At 45.6% G+C, this 15517-nt stretch overlaps 1 protein-coding gene across 1 annotated transcript in view; it reads right to left on the bottom strand.

The window, feature by feature from the left end:
• The window catches only part of ftcd (formimidoyltransferase cyclodeaminase), a 98848-nt gene that overhangs the window by 45964 nt on the left and 37367 nt on the right, over window positions 1-15517 (bottom strand). The gene's annotated exons all lie outside the window — the stretch shown is intronic.

The raw sequence follows: 15517 nt of genomic DNA on the forward strand, positions 1-15517 counted from the left end.
CATATAGAGATTAAAGAGGAGGAGGTGCTTGCTGCCTTACAGTGAATAAAGGTAGATAAATCCCCTGGGCCTGACAAGATATTCCCTCGGACCTTGAGGGAAACTAGTGTAGAATTTGCATGAGCCCTGGCAGAAATATTTAAAATGTCCTTAGCCACGGGTGAGGTGCCAGAGGATTGGAGGGTAGCTCATGTTGTTCCGTAGTTTTAAAAAGGCTCCAAAAGTAAACCAGGTAAATTACAGGCCAGTGAGCCTGACGTCAGTAGTAGGTAAATTATTGGAAGGTGTTCTGAGAGATCGGATATACAATTATTTGGATAGCCAAGGGCTGATTAAGGATAGTCAGCATGGCTTTGTGCGTGGTAGGTCATGTTTAACGAACCTTGTAGAGTTTTTTGAGGAGGTTACCAAGAAAGTAGATGAAGGAAAGGCTGTGGATGTTGTCTACATGGACTTTAGTAAGGCCTTTGACAAGGTCCTACATGGGAGGTTAGTTCAGAAGGTTCAGACACTTGGTATCCATGGAGAGGTTGTAAACTGGATTTGAAATTGGCTGTGTGGGAGAAGACAGAGAGTGGTAGTGGATGATTGCTTCTCAAACTGGAGGTCTGTGACTAGTGGTGTGCCTCAGGGATCTGTGCTGGGACCATTATTGTTTGTTGTCTATATCAATGATTTGGATGATAATGTGGTGAATTGGATCAGCAAGTTTGCTGATGACACTAAGATTGGAGGCATTGTGGACAGCGAGGAAGGCTTTCAAAGCTTCCTGAGAGATCTGGACCAACTGGAAAAATGGGCCAGAAAATGGCAGATTGAATTTAATGCGGAAAAGCGTGAGGTGTTACATTTTGGAAGGTCAAACCAAGGTAGGACATACACAGTAAATGGTAGGGCACTGAGTAGTGCGGAGGAACAAAGGGATCTGGGAGTTCAGATATATAATTCCCTGAAAGTGGCGTCACAGGTAGACAAGGTTTTAAAGAAAGCTTTTGGCATACTGGCCTTCATAAATCAAAGTATTGAGTATAGGAGTTGGAATGTTATGGTGAGGTTGTATAAGACATTGGTGAGGCCAACTTTGGAGTATTGTGTGCAGTTCTGGTCGCCTAACTACAGGAAGGATATCAGTAAGATTGAGAGAGTGCAGAGAAGATTTACTAGGATGTTGCCGGGTCTTAAGGAGTTGAGTTACAGGGAAAGATTAAACAGGTTAGGACTTTATTCCTTGGAGCGTAGAAGAATGAGGGGAGATTTGATAGAAGTTTACAAAATTATGAGGGATATTGACAGAGTAAATGCGAGTAGGCTCTTTCCACTTAGATTAGAAGAGATTAAAAAAAGGCTTTAGGGTGAAAGGGGAAAGGTTTGGGGGAACATTAGGGGGAACTTCTTCACTCAGAAAGTGGTGAGAATGTGGAACGAGCTACCACCTGACATGGTAAATGCGGGCTCACTCTTAAGTTTTAGGAATAAATTGGATAGATACATGGATGGGAGAGGTCTGGAGGGTTATGGACTAGGTGCAGGTCAATGGGACTAGTGGAATAATATTTTGGCACAGACTAGAAGGGCCAAATGGCCTGTTTTCTGTGCTGTAGTGTTCTATGGTTCTATGGTGGGGGAACAGAGCAGGTTAGATTGTGATAGAAGATTGAGATAGAAGATTAGGATGTTTTTCTTTCTCAGAGTTTGGGGTAGATAGAACAGACTCTCGACAGAAGAAGCTAATGTATTAATAAATTATTTCAAAAATATCTTGATAAATTTCTTGCCAAAGAAGGAGATTGGAGGTTAGAGGGATAAGAATTGACAGAGCTAAGTCTGTCACTCTGTGGAATATAATGATTGTTGTGCAGTGGTAATTGAAGAAATGTTATACGTAAAAACTATCTACCCAAGTGGAGAGCAAAAATATCTGGGTCTGCCAAGTTACTTTTGTTGCAATATGCCTTTAAGATATAGAGGCATGCCATCACTATAAGGGAAGTGTGTCTTGTGATCAAATGTCACTTTCACTTTGGCCTGTGAGAAAACAAAGCACACACAGCTCTGCTGCTGTCTTCAAGCTTTCGATCCATGTATGTGTTCTCATGTGCCTAGATCAAATAAATGAACCCGCAATGTATCTACACAATCCCTTATGAGTGGTTGGTGCTTTCTTTCATTATAACAACATGACAACTATTTGTGAATGAGGGGTATTTATGCTGGATTTTCTAATGTGGGATAAATAAATTAGGGAGAGTTCAAAATACAGTTGATTGGAAACAGTTTTTTTTTGGTTAAAGTACATGCTTCAGGGAGACAACCATTAAATAACTATGAGAAGCACATTTTAATTTTAAAGAACACTTTCGCCTAATGTCCCAAAGTACTTTAATGCCAATGACATACTTTTGAAGTGTAGCCACTGATGTGACTTAGGACACGCAGCAGCTAATTTGAGCACAGCAAACCCCTACTAACAGCCATGCGATAATGACTGGATTACCTGTTTTTGTTTTTGTGATGTTGTTTGAGGCCACGGGGGATAACTCCCCAGCTCTTATTCAAAATAGTGCCATACGGCTTTTATATCCACCAGGGCAGGCAGATAGGGCCTCCGTTTAATGTCTCATCCAAAGGTGACATCTCCAACAGTGCAGCACTCCTTCAGTACTGCACTGGAATGTCAGCCTTGATATTTGTAGAATGAGACTATTCATCACCTTGATGAAATATCATTTTTAATGTGCATTCAAGTTCCCTATCAGGACTTAAATACATAACCATAGCTGATTCTGCTGGGTGATACTGGGGCAGTGCTATGTTGTTGGAGGGATAAGGAGGACAATAAGGAAGGCATTTAAAATAAAATGAGGTTGAAACGTAAATACATCTGGGACTACAGATACATAAACTGCTAAAGTAGCAAAACAATTTGATAAAACCATTGAGATTACAAGCAATATACTGGGGGCAGGGCCTCATTTTTTTGAAGAATAGAATACACAAGCAGTGAGGTAATGTCAAATATATCAGTACTGAAAACTTGTGCTACAGAACTTGCCTTGCCCCTAGCCAAGCTGTCTCAGTACAGCTGCAACACTGGCATCTACCCGACAATGTGGGAAATTGCCCAGGTATATCCTGTACACAAGAAGCAGGACAAATACAACCCAACCAATAACCACTCACAAGTCTACTCTCGATCATCAGTAAAGTGATGATAGAAGTCAGCAACAGTGTTATCTAGCGGCACTTGCTTAGCAATAACCTGCTCACTAATACTCAGTTTGGGTTCTGCTAGGGTCATTCAGTTCCTGACCTCATTACAACATTGGTTTAAACATGGACAAAAGAGCTGAACTCCAGAGGTGAGGTGAGAGTGACTGCCCTTGACATCAAGGCAGCATTTGACCAAGTGTGAATCAAGGATCTGTAGTTAAACCGGAGTCTATGAAAGTCAAGGAGGAAACTCTGCACTGGTTGGATTCATACCTAGCACAAAGGTAGATGCTTGTAGTTGTTGGAGCTCAATCATCTCAGCTCCAGGACATCACTGCAGGAGTTCCTCAGGGTAGTGTCCGCAGCTCAACTGTCATCAGCTGCTCCATCAATGAACTTCCTTCCGTCATAAGGACAGAAGTGGAGATGTTTGCTGATGATTGCACAATGTTCAGCCCCATTTGCGACTCCTCAGGTACTGCAGCAGTCCAAATGCAGCAAGACCTGGACAATATACAGGCTTGGGCTGACAAGTGGCAAGTAACATTCATGCCACACAAGTGCCAGGCAACTACCATCTCCAACAAGAGAGAATCTAACCATTGCCCCTTGACACTCAAATGGCATTAACATCGCTGAACCACCCATTACCAGCATCCTGGGGGTTTCCACTGATCAGAAACTGAACTGAACTAGCCATATAAATTCTGTGGCTACATGAGCAGGTCAGGGGCTAGGAATCCTGCGGTGAGTAACTCACCTCCTGACTCCTCAAAGCCTGTACACTGTCTACAAGACACAAATCAGGAGTGTGATGGAATACTCCCCACTTGCCTGGATGAGTGCAGTTCCAACAATACTCATAAAGCTTTACACCATTCAGGACAAAGCAGCCCACTTGATTGGCACCACATCCACAAATATTCATTCCCTCCACCACCAACACAGTGGCAGCAGTGTGTACCATCTACAAGATGCACTGTGGAAGCTCACCAGCCTTCCTTAGGCAGCACCTTCCAAACCCATGACAGCAACCATCTGGAGGGACAAGGGCAGCAGGCACAAGGGAACACCACCACCTGGAAGATCCCCCCCAAGTCACTCACCATCCTGACTTGGAAGTATACCACTGTTCCTTCACTGTCACTGGGTCAAAATCCTGGAACTCCCTCCCTAACAGCACTGTGGGTGTACCTGCTCCACAGGGACTGCAGTGCTTCAAGGACGCAGCTCAGCACCACCTTCTGAAGGGAAATTATTGATGGGCAATAATTGCTGGCGTAGCTCATCCCATGATGAATAAAAAATACGTACAGAACCTCAATTAGGCTACATTTGGAGTACTTTAAGTAGTTCTGGTCTCCATATTTTGCAGGAAAAGCTGTGGCTATCAGGATAAACTGAACTTCTCTAAAAAAAAAGACAACAACTGAGACGACACCAGATAGGCCTTCAAAATGATGAAGAGGTTCAATAGGCAGGATCTGGAGGAACTGTTTCCACATGTCCAGAACAAGGGATCGCGAATATCAGAAAACCACTAATCAATCAAATTAAGAATTTAGGAAGAATTTCATTTTCTTCTGAAAGAAAAACTTGCATTTGCATAGCACCTATCACAACCTCAAGAGGGCCTAAATCACTTTATAGATAATTGTGTAATATAGAAAATGCAACAGTCGATTTGTGCACAGCAAGCTTCCGCAAATTGCAATGTGATAATAACCAGATAACCTGCCTTTTTACACATAGGGCGGAATAATCTGTGCCCATTGGTGTCGGGCGTGCTCAGTGGCATGAGCAGACAATATGGCGAGAATGCCAAAAATCAGTTTCACAACGTCATGAAACCAGTTTGCGATTGTCCGCTCAGACTGACGATAGCAGACCGTGTTCCCCGCCATTGGACATCGGAAACCTCATTGTAATGCATCAGCATATCATTATAAGGCTAGCCCACAGGACTCACCCCCCATTGCTGGGTCATCCATCCACGTCAGTGTGCTTGCACGCTAGTGCAGAATACGTCTCGACAACTGTGACGTGCAGAAGTCGGGACTTGCTCATATCGCGGACATCCAAGGAGCAGAAGGTGTTGGAGCCCCATAGCAATGGTGCAGTGGTGGAACATCCATGGCATCCTGGATAGATTCTCATGGACATGGCTCCGCCATGAAGCAGCTCACGGAAGTTTGAAAGTTGAGGGTCTGCTCACAACCGATGATGGTCAAGGGGGTGGAGAGGAAGATGTACTGGGTATGGGAGAGGAAGATGTACCGGGTATGGGAGAGGAAGATGTACTGGGTATGGGAGAGGAAGATGTACCGGGAATGGGAGAGGAAGATGTACCGGGAATGGGAGAAGAAGGTCTAAGATCAACTGGGAGAGGAAGTGGTGTCAGGATGGGGTGATGTTGGGGGCAATGAATGTGTCAGGATGGGGTGGGGTTGGGAGGGGGGAATGAAGGTGTCCAGCGGGAAGTTGGGAGGGAGTTCTTGGGGAGGATAGGGTAACAAGGGGGAAGAAGGCAACTGGGGAGATAAGTGCAAGTGGGGTGGAAGGTCTAAGGAAGGAGTTTGGAGAGGGGAAGGAGTGCAGAGAGCAGAGAGGGAAGGGAGTAAGGCTGGAGGAAGAAGTAAGGGTGGAGGAAGGAGCTGGGAAAGGGAAAGGACTAAGGGTGGAGGAAGAATAAGGCTGGAGAAAAAAGCAAGTGTGTCTAAAGGAGTTAGGAAGGGGGAAGGAGTATTGCTGGAGAAAGAAGTAAGGCTGGAGGAAAAAAAGATTTAGGAGGGGGGAGGGGGAGCTAAGAATCGCGTAAGTAGTAAGAACATCTGAAGGAGTCAGGAATAGGGAAGGACTAAGCAGGGGTGGAGACCTGTGGGGTGGGGGCAGGGAGGACCAAGATGGGACGGTGGGAAGGAGGAGGTCAGGGAGGTGAATGTGGATGGGGGTGGGATTTTCAGGAAGGAAGGGAACATGTACGTTCACCTGGACATCCCTGAAGGAAAGGGGTAGTGGCTGAAAGGTCATGGAGGGGAGGTGGAAGTTAATGCCGGTGGGGGTTGGGGGGGTGGGGGGTCAACTGTGGCGGGAAAAAAGAAATGGGTGACTGGGGGGGTAGGGGAAAGACAGGGGAGTTGACAATAAAGCGAATCCAGACCATGCTGTCTAAGTCAAATGCAAAACGAGAGTCATGATGGGCAAGATCAGGTGCTGTATGGGAGTGTGATCATTGGGTGGATGGAGATGCAGGTCAGCTCAGATGGACAACTGAAAGTGAACCCCAGCAGGCAGCAATGAAAATGCTCAGAACATTGAGGTGAGTGTGATATGGGAAGGATCCATGTGCCTGGGACAGTGCTTGCACAAGGCTTTGAAAGGCCCTGCCACACACACACTTCTCCCTCCAGAATCACTCATTGGCCGGCTGCTCCCTCTGCTGTGGCAGAGGAGGAGGTCGAGGGGCTCACAGGCAAAGGGGACCCGGAGGGAGAGGACAACCTCTGAGATCCCTGAGTGGATGACCCAGGAGTATCCAGCTGCTGCTCCTCCTCCCTTCGGGTTCCCAGGGACCCCGGCCTGACTCCTTGAGGGGAAAGAGAACCTGGAGGGATGTCGAGCTGCCCTGTTTCCCTCCCGTGTTCCCACTGCAGGAACTCACCCATGGTTCCCACGATGGAGTGCAGGTCTGCACGCATCCCTGCGCTCTGCTGGACATCTCTGCGTCCGCCATCCCCCCCATGGAGACCTCCATACACACACGTGGGTGCCACTTCATCAGAGAGCAGGCAGGCGCACTCCTCTGACTCGTGCCACTCTGCTGAGGACTTCCAACAGCTCTGCATGATGTTCCCCCGCCTTCTGCTGACTCTCCAAGATGAGTTGAAAGGCCAAATCCAGAGGCTCATCTTCTGGCTTGGACCCCACAGATGACTGATCCCCACCAGTCCTCCATGTGCCGGAGAGCTTGCACGATCCTGCCTCCTGCTGCTGCTGACACGTGTCTGTGGGGTAACCACCAGATTGTGAACCTGAGCCTGCTCTAGATCTAGGTTTCACCGAGGTGTGTGTCTCTGCAGGGTGTGGGTAAGCGCTGTGATGGGTCTTCCAGGCTGCTTATTTCCAGCTCTTCAATGGAGGAGGTGTCCTTTTGGCTGGTGGTGAGGACAAGGATGGAGCTGAGGGGCTGGCTGGCTGAGACTGTCGGTCATTTGGCAGAGCTCCCTGTGAATCAAAGTAGAGATAATTTTTGCATGGCAGCAAGTTAAAAGTAGGAGAGAGAGCACTCACAGTTGTGTTGAGAGAGGGATGATGTGGTGCAGGATCCTCACATGGGTGTTCGCTGTGGCCACACCGTCAGGTCCATGTCCTCACCAGTCAGCACGATGGCACGCTCCTCATAGTGAATGAGGGGCCTAACATGGGCCACTCTACTCTCAGTCTGAGACCTCTCCCTGCTGTTGAGAGCCAGCTTCTCCTGCATGAAAACAGATGGAGAGTGTGTGAGCAGGACACATGGCACTGCATGGAATGTTTGTGTGGTGAGCGGAGCCATGGACAGGATGAGGACGTAAGCTCCAGAGAGGATATGAGCCTGATGGAGATGTGAGGGTGTGTTTGAGAGTTAGTGGTGTTGTCCCTTGTGGTGTGAGATCCCTGTGGATGTGTGATGAATTTGAGAATGTGTAAATTGCGAGTGATGAGAAGAGTGAGTTACTTTGGCAGAACGGATGGGACCATTCATCCTGTAGTGGCACTGGGTAGTTGTCCTCTTTTGCAGGGCCTTGGCACTAACCACCATGGCCACCACCTCAAATACTGAAATGGTGATGCAGCTGCCCATCCTGCAGCCAGAGTGGGGTTACAGGATATCTATGCTGACCTGCATGGCGTTCAAAAGGCACTTGAGGGACATGTCACTAAACCTGAGGGCTGCAGTCTTTTTGCCTTTTGGGACCACATGTGTGCATGTGGCTGCACTTTAAATGTAGCACCCGGCATGATGAAGCAGTGAGTTGATGGCGTAGTGGGCGAATGAATGTCTGCCCGCCATGGAAACGGCGCGTTTCCTGGGAATGCATAATTAATGCGGGGGGTTTGGGATGATACGGCATGGAAAGCCGCTACTGAGGCCGAATGGTAGAACATCGTCTTACCCACCTGCTCCCGCACTTAGTGCGAATTTGGGACAATTCCGCCCATAGTGTGGTGAGAATGTGGAGCTTGTTGCTACATGGAGTTATTGGAGCAGGTAATATTTATGCACTTAAAGGGAGGCTTGATGTATACTGGAGTCAATCTTTACACACTTTTATAAGCATTTATTTACAGAGTTACACATTATAAACATGTGCCTCCTAACCCAACAGCCACAGTTTTAATCTGTGCCTATTTATAGGGGCACAAGTGAATCCCCAGTTAATGTTCACCACCTACAAATGTTTAATCCCAATTAATATACAGTTAACATCTTGCATGGGACAGAAACATCATCTCCACTTCAATCTTACCCCAAGATAAATGCAGTTTGAAAATACTCAAGATTTCAGAGCCCTCTCACAACATTGCAAGAGGAGTGTAGTTTTAAGATAGAAATCACATCTCTCGTGATAATTTTGAGAGAGTTGGTCTGTCTTTCTCTTTTTATCACCCATCTCTCCCTCAGCCCCAATTGAAAGCCACTCCTCCCACTCTGTCTAAGGACCAACTCAGACATCCCAAAACAAGTGTGCAACCCGGATCCATTAGTCCAACTAAATTAGTGACTAGGGTCCAACAGATTAGCGACAAGGAAAAAGCAAGAAAAAGCAAGGAAGGAATTTGGGCTGTAGCTCGCACGGTAATTGTACGTAGAATTTCCATCCTAATCGTCAAAGCAGTCCCCTTGAAGCATGCCACAGTTTGGAAGAGTTGATCCAAATATGAACAATTGGTCTCATTATGTTGAACGCGTTCTTTTTCCAAGCTAATGACAGTTAGGGGGAGAAGAGGTGAGTAATCCTCTTATCCACATGTGGGAGTAAGACCTATGGATTGATTCGAAGTTTGGCAGCACCCAGTGCCCCACTTTTGAAAAATTTTGATGACTTGGTGAACCTTGTAAAGAGTCATTACCAGCCCAGGCCCTCGGTAACAATACAATGGTTCAAATAGAAATAAAGCCCCAGGGGAGACAGTTGCTTGTTATGTGGCAAGTCTGAAACAGTTAAGAGAATATTGTGAGTTTGGTACATCTATAAATTATATGCTTAGAGATCGTTTAGTGTGCGGTATAAATGAAGATACGATTCAGGAAAGATTACTGTCTGAAACAAATTTGGATTTTCAGAAGGTGCTAGAAATAGCACTGGCCATGGAAAGCTCAGTGAGGGGCTCGAAAGCCATAATACAGGCAGCGCAAAATGGTGTCGTCCTCCATGTTGGCCAGAAAGCCCCAGCCAAAAAGGGCATGAAAATGTACAGCTCTGATGAGAAGCGAGAAACAGCCACAGCTTTTGGACAGATAAAAAGAAATGACTTAGCAGCAAAAGCATGGAATTATGGTAACAGAGGTGGAAGCAGACAACCTTGTAATGAATGGGAGTTTTAAAAAAATCGAATGTTTTTGCTGTCATCAAAACGGACACCTCATGAGACATTGCAAGGATAGGATCCGGCAGATTTTCAATCAAAAGAAAAAAGCCCGTGAGATTCATAACGTAGAAGAGCCTGAAGTAACAGATTCAGATATTTATTTGTTGTATAATTTAAAGGTAGGAAGAACAAAACCAATCTATGTAACAATGAGGGTGATGTTAGACCTATCAAAATGGAAGTGGACACAGGAGCTTCCTCTATGGTAATAGGTGAGCATATCTTTAAATACATGAATTATGGAGAATGTAAATTAAATTTGGAAGAAACAGATGCCAAATTGAAAACTAACACTGGAGAAGACATCAAAATCAAAGGCATTAGCAGGGTTACTGTACAGTACAGAAGTCAATCAGTAAAGTTAGCCTTGGTGGTGGTAGCAGATGAGGGGCCAAGCCTCCTTGGATGAAATTGGCTGAAATAAATTAAATTGAATTGGACCGAGATCTTCCACCTGAGAGCCAGTGAGCTACCTGAGCTACTACAAAAATATGCCTCAGTTTTCCAAGATGAACTTGGGAAGATCCAGGGACTATAAGCAAAAATTTATTTAGATCCAGATGCTACCCCACCGATTTACGAAGGCAAGGCAATGTGGGAAAAGATAAGACAACAAATTGGATAGATTAGAGAAACTGGCAGTTCTCAGAATGGGCAGCACCAATACTTAAACTTAAGCACCTATACTTAAACCGACCAAAGGTTCGAATTTGTGGAGACAACAAATTGGCTGTTAATAAGTGGCTAAGTTGGACAGACACCCCATACCAAAAATTGAAAACCTACATGCTAAGCTAACAGGTGGAACCGCCTACATGAAGCTTGATATGAGTCATGCTTATAAACAATTGGAGTTAGAGAAGGCTTCACAGAAATTTGGCACAATTAATACACACAAAGGGTTGTACCAATATACCTGTTTGCCTTTTAGTGTATCCTCAGCATTCCAGAGAACAATGGAAAGTTTACTGCAGGGATTACCTCACATTGTAATTTATTTAGATGATGTTCTGGTGACAGGGCTCACTGAAAAGGAGCATTTGGCAAACTTGGAAGAAATTTTGAAATGGTTCTTGCAGGTGGGAGTGTGTTTAAAAAAAGAAAAGTGCGCGTTCCAAGCGAAGGAGGTAAATTATTTAGGTCACAGGGTAGATTCACAGGGCCTCCACCCAGTTGAAGAAAAGGTGAGAGCCATTAGAGAGGCACCAGCGCCAAAGAACACCTCCAAGCTCAAATCATTCTTGGGGATGATCAATTACTATGGACGCTTCTTGCCTTATTTGTCGTCAGAACTGGCATCACTGTATTACCTACTCAAGAAAAAACAACAATGGTCTTGGCAAACACAGAAAGAAGCTTTCACAAAAGTTAATCAACTGTTGCACTCATCCACCCTATTAGTAAATTTTGACCAAAGAAAATAGTTTTGACATGTGGCGCATCTCCCTATGGAGTGGGAGCAGTGCTCTCCCATCGAATGGACGATGGCTCAGAACGACCAATTGGATATGTATCAAGAACGGTCAACACAACAGAAAAGGGATACCCACAGATAGAAAAAGAAGGCCACTCTATCATCTTTGGTGTCAAGAAATTTCACCAGTATGTACACAGCCGCCATTGCGCTATCGTTTCGGACCACAAGCCTTTGCTAGGATTGTTCAGTGAGGACAAGGCCATACCATCCATAGTCTCAGCAAGAATACAGAGATGGGCGTTGATTTTGGCAGCATATGAGTATACTTTCATCCACAGGCCTGGAAATCAGATTGCAAACGCTGATGCACTTAGTTGTTTGCCTTTGAAAGAAAACAATGAGAATGTTCCAGTTCCTCAAGAACTTGTTTTATTATTGAACTTCTTAGATTCATCACTGGTATGTGCTAGACAGATCAGAGATTGGACAAGTCGAAACCCAGTCTTATCCAAAGTAAGAGAACAAGTTCTTCAAGAACAGAAATCTGACAAAATGAAACCGTATTTTCACAGAAGGTATGACATAATGAGCCAGGATGGTATCGTATTGTGGGAAGCACGAGTAATTGTTCCTCCAAAAGGACGAAAGCCTTTATTAACTGAACTACATAGTGCACATTCAGTTATTTCATGAATAAAGACCATACCTTGCAGCAACCTATGGTGGCCTGGGATGGATGGGGAAATAGAGAGGATGGTGAGAAGTTGTATGAAGTGTCAGCAAGTGCAAAAGTTACCTTACCTTCAACAGCTCTGTTACACCCTTGGGTGTGACCAGGAAGGCAGTGGGTGCAATTACATATTGACTATGTGGGACCTTTTTTTTTATTCATTCATTTATGGGATGTGGGTATCGCTGGCTACTCCAGCATTTATTGGCCATCCCTAGTTGCCCTTGAGAAGGTGGTGGTGAGCTGCCTTCTTGAACTGAAGTCCCTGTGGTGTAGGTACACCCACACTGCTGTTAGGGAGGGAATTCCAGGATTTTGACTCAGTGACAGTGAAGGAACGGTGATATATTTCCAAGTCAGGATGGTGAGAGGCTTGAAGAGGAACTTGCAGGTGGTGGTGGTCCCATGTATCTGCTGTCCTTATCCATCTAGATGGCAGTGGTCTTGGGTTTGGAAGGTTCTGTCAAAGGAGACTTGGCGAATTCCTGAAGTGCATCTCGTAGATGGTACACACTGCTGCTACTGTGAGTTGGTGGTGGAGGGAGTGAATGTTTGTGGATGTGGTGCCAATCAAGCGGGCTGCTTTGTCCTGGTGTCAAGCTTCTTGAGTGTTGTGGGAGCTGCACTCATCCAGGCAAGTGGGGCGTATTGCATCACACTCCTGACTTGTGCCTTGTAGATTGTGGGCAGGCTTTGGGGAGTCAGGAGGTGAGTTACTCATCGCACTATTCCTAGCCTCTGATCTAGCCACAGTATTTATATGGCTAGTCCAGTTCAGCTTCTGGTCAATGGTAATCCCCAGCATGTTCAAAGTGGGGGATTCAGTGATGGTAATGCCACGAACATCAAGAGGCAATGGTTGGATTCTCTCTTGTTGGAGATGGTGATTGCCTGACACTTGCGTGGCGCGAATGTTACTTGCCACTTGTCAGCCCAAGCCTGGATATTGTCCAGGTCTTGCTGCATTTGGACATGAACTGCTGAGCATTGTGCAATCATCAGAGAACATCCCTATTTCTGACCTTATGATGGAAGGAAGGTCGTTGATGAAGCAGCTGAAGATGGTTGGGCCTAGGACACTGCTCTGAGGAACTCCTGCAGTGATGTCCCGTTGCTTATGTTGTTTGACCTGCAAGTAGTCCTGTGTTATAGCTTCATCAGGTTGACACCTCATTTTTAGGTATGCCTGGTGCTGCTCCTGGCATGCCCTCTTGCACTCTTCATTGAACCATGGTTGATCCCCTGGCTTGATGGTAATGGTAGAGTGGGGGATATGCCAGGCTGTGAGGTTACAGATTGTGTTCGATTACAATTCTGCTGCTGCTGATGGCCCACAGCGCCTCAGGGATACCCAGTCGTGAGTTGCTAGATCTATTCGAAATCTATCCCATTTAACATGGTGGTAGTGCCACACAACACGATGGAGGTAATCCTCAATGTGAAGGCTGGATTTCGTCTCCACAATGACTGTGCGATGGTCACTCCTATCGATACTGTCATGGCAGGCAGGTTGGTGAGGATGAGATCAACTTTGTTTTTCCCTCTTATTGGTTCCCTCACCACCTGGCGCATACCCAGTCTAGCAGCTATGTCCTTTAGGACTCAGCCAACTTGGTCAATAGTGGTGCTACTGAGCCATGCTTGGTGGGGGACATTGAAGTCCCCCACCCAGAGTACATTCTGCACCCTTGCCACCCGCAGTGTTTCAGTGCTGTTCGACATGGAGGAGCACCGATTCAGCAGCTGAGGGAAGGCGGTATGAAGTAATCAGCAGGAGGTTTCCTTGCCCATGTTTGACCTGATGCCAAGACTTCATGGGGTCCAGAGTCAATGTTGAGGGCTCACAGGATAACTCCCTCCCAACAGTATACGACTGTGCCGCCACCTCTGCTATGCGAACAATGTTTCTCCTTATTGTTGATGCTCATTCAAAATGGATGGTCATAGAGGTGAAGTCAGCAACTTCTGCTACAATTGACAAGCTACATCAAAGTTTCATCATCAACTGACTACTAGAAGTGGTCGTATCAGATAATGGCACGGCATTTACGAGTGCTGAGTTTCTATGGTTTATCACTCTTGTAAAATCTTCACCACACCACTCTTCCTTGAATGGACTAGCCGAGGGAGTGGTTCAAGCACTGAAAACTGATATGAAGAAATTAACTGGAGACTCCATAGTGACCAAGCTAGCACCTTTTCGATTCCATTATAGGACCACCCCCCACACAACAACAGGTGTCACACCAGCGGGATTGTTAATGAAATCCCACCTCAGAGCGAGATTGAGCTTAGTAATGCCAAAATTAGGAGGGGGGGGGGAGGCGGAAATGCTTCAGGGAAGTTAGAAAACTGGATATGACTGGCATAGTCGTGACAGAAAGTTTACCGTAGGAGAAACGGTATATATGAAAAACTTTGGAGAAGGACCCAAATAGTTACCAGGTAAAATAAGTGCAGTGACTGGACCTCTTTCTTACCATGTGAAAGTGGAAGACCGAGCCGTATGGAGACACATAGGTCATATATGGAAGAGAGAAACAAAATATCAGGAAATGACTCCCCCAGTGTTCATGACTGCGTTAACATCTCCTGTTGAAAGAACTCAACTGAGTACAGATGTGTCTGAAGGGCTGGATGTATCTGCAAGAGTTGAGGAAACAGATTTGCAGGTGCCTGATGTTCGGACAACACCAGAAAAGCAGGTTCCTGACAAAACATCTGAAGTTGTAGAGCTGAGACATTCTACACACAAAAGGATACCCCAAGAAAGACTGAATTTGTAAGTTACTTATCTGTGTAAATAAGTTGATTTTTTGAGAAAAATTGTAATTGTAAGTGAAATGTATTTCTGAGTAAAGGGGAGGGATGTGGTAATCTGATGTGTAATATACCTTTTAGAAGAATGTTATAATGGAAGATCAAATGATCTTAGTATCCAATTACAGGGCTACCTTAGTAGTCAGTAGGAGTAGTCTAGAGTTAGAGTCTGTAATGTAGGGACAGGGTTTGATTTGTAAGCACGCAAGTGTAACTGCTGAGTTCCTTTGTAAATAAATAGAATGCGTTCTACATTAGAACTGTCAGCTGATCTACTCTGTTTATGGTACCAACTCGGCCATCTCGAAACAAGCATGCAACTCGGATCCATTAGTCCAACTAAACTAGTGACCAGGATCCAACAACTTGATTGAAGGCTTCCCCTCCAACCCAGCCGGATCATAGCCTCTCCCACAAATAACTGGCCCCAACTACCCATCTCACCCTCACAATTGCCAGGGACTGTCCACAAGGACCCCTATGCAGCTGCAACCACTTGCTGCGGGTGTTCCCTCCACTGTCCAGGCCCTTTAATATCTTAATGAGGTCCTGCTGTTAACTCTGATACGACTTCTGCATCCACAGCCTCACCTCATCTGCACTCTTTATGGCCCTGATAGTTACAAGAAGTTTGATTATCTCTCTTCAGCTTGATCTTCCTTACACTTTGACTGAAGTTTATCTTTTCAGGTCCCTCATGTTGGAGC

The sequence above is a fragment of the Carcharodon carcharias genome, chromosome 12 (genome assembly GCF_017639515.1).
Source record: "Carcharodon carcharias isolate sCarCar2 chromosome 12, sCarCar2.pri, whole genome shotgun sequence".
In the NCBI taxonomy this organism is placed as follows: domain Eukaryota; kingdom Metazoa; phylum Chordata; class Chondrichthyes; order Lamniformes; family Lamnidae; genus Carcharodon; species Carcharodon carcharias.